Below are 2138 nucleotides of genomic sequence, written 5' to 3'. Positions count from 1 at the left end.
AGCTCACTCGCATCGCGCTTTCGTTTCTTCCCGCCGAAGTCAGGGTGCTTCCCCGGGGTTGCATCTCGCACTAATCACAATTGTCGAAGTATGTCGCTCACTGATTTTCTCATTGGTGATGATCGTTTCTCATTTCATACCTTGTATAGTTTGCTATTCCTCATCGGGTGTAACAACAGTAAGAACGACGATGATCGCAGTAAACAATCTTGTTTCGAGCCTTGAAAGATGGTGTGTCGTTGTTACACGTCGGACAAGCAAGGTACCATTGACCACTCCATCCCGACAAACTGCTTCTCGCTGGAAAATCATTCACCGTCCATAGAAGTACGGAAAATAACCTGAATAGCTCACCTGTCGAACCATCTCTCAACACAACACCGGTTTCCCACTATTCCTTCAGCTCATCAATCAGCGGTTGTAAGAAAACGTCCATGTCTTTTCCCGGCGCACTACGACCTGGTATAAGCAATGTTAACATCAAGTACGATGTTTTCATGCACAACCACGGCGGTAAATTGTATGCAGTCAAGACTACCGGCCACATACTGTACGATAAACTCATGTCACCAAATGGGTTGAAACCATCGGCGGCAAGTCCAAGCCGGACGTTCCTCGGTTCTGCCGCAAACATGGGATATTTTCGGTCGATCTCCTTCCACGTTGCTCTGTCTGCAGGATGTCACAGTACACCATCCTCCTTAATGCATTCATTCTCGTGCCACTGCATCTCTACAGCTGTGTGCCGACTCGCGTACAATCGCTTAAGTCGATCTTTCAGTGGAAAGTAGCGCAACACCTTATGCGCTACTTTTTTTCCACCGTCTTTCTTCAGCCACCGGCTCTCATTACAAACTGGACACTCGTCTAGATTGGCGTTGTCCTTCCGAAACAACGCGCAATCGTGTTTGCAGACGTGAATCGACTCGTAACCCATACCAAATCGACGCAATTTCACCTTTGCTTCATAGTGTGACTCTGGAATCGTGTTGCCGATCGGATGAGACTTTTCAGTACTTTCAGTAGTTGATCAAACGACTTATTCTTCCACTTGTTCATCACTTTCAAATGCATCAATGTGACAACAAAGGAGAGTGACGAATACTCCGTACAACCCGGCCATAATTCTATGTTCAGGTCGCTGAAAGGTCATCGAACTGTCCACTCTGGTATTCTGCATTCGGGTTAATACTGTCATCGTCACCGTCTACGTCGTTGTGATCTAAGATATCGTGTACAGCATCAAACATCCCACCTCCTCTGTAATCCGTCTGATACTGCATTACGTCATCTTCTTCCTCCCCGTGAAAGTTCCACCTCGTGTCATTCCTCTTAAATCCTCTGATAAAGAGATGATTCTCTATATCATGAATTTTTTGCATCAACACGTTGTTACACCTGTTGCATGGACACTTAACTCGTCCTTCGATGTTTACGTGTTGTCGGGCCATTGCCATGAACTCTGTCATGTTAGCCGCAAACTCAACGCTTAAACGTTGGTCCTCGATTATCCAATTCCTATTTGGATAAACTCATTTTACCTATAGATTAAACATTTCAAAATTTAGTAGTTTTCGGATTTTATTTTATAATTTCACGATCCTACTGAAATTTCGGCAGAACCTCCCCTATAAACTTAACAACCCGGCATCAAGCCTTTAACTTTAAAACCTGCATAGAAACATCCTAAAACTAACAATAAATCCAACCTCAGTGGTTCGATTATTAAAATACATAATCCATAACTAACTACTTAAATTCACATTGTTATTCATTTTTAAATCCGTAACCAACTAATTAATTTCATATTTTTATTCATTTCTAAATCCATAACCAAGTAAATAATTTCATATTTTATTCATTTCTAAATCCATGACCAACTAATTAATTTCGCATTTTTATTCATTTTTAAACCCATAACCACCTAACTAATTTATTCATTTGTAACAAAAATTAAATACAATTTCAATTAATCCTAACAAAATTACATTTCTTAATTTAATAATCTCTAATTAACTTATCGAAACAAAATTTCATTTCATAATATAAATATTTATATCTCTAATCCTAATTTTTTTTATATATATATATATATATAAATAATTATACTTATACATAATTTAAACATTTATGTAAAT

The sequence above is a fragment of the Urtica dioica genome, chromosome 2, assembly GCF_054948205.1.
Source record: "Urtica dioica subsp. dioica isolate 48M chromosome 2, U.dioica_male_clone48M_v1_H2, whole genome shotgun sequence".
NCBI classification, from domain to species: domain Eukaryota; kingdom Viridiplantae; phylum Streptophyta; class Magnoliopsida; order Rosales; family Urticaceae; genus Urtica; species Urtica dioica.
This window is presented reverse-complemented; position numbering follows the sequence as displayed.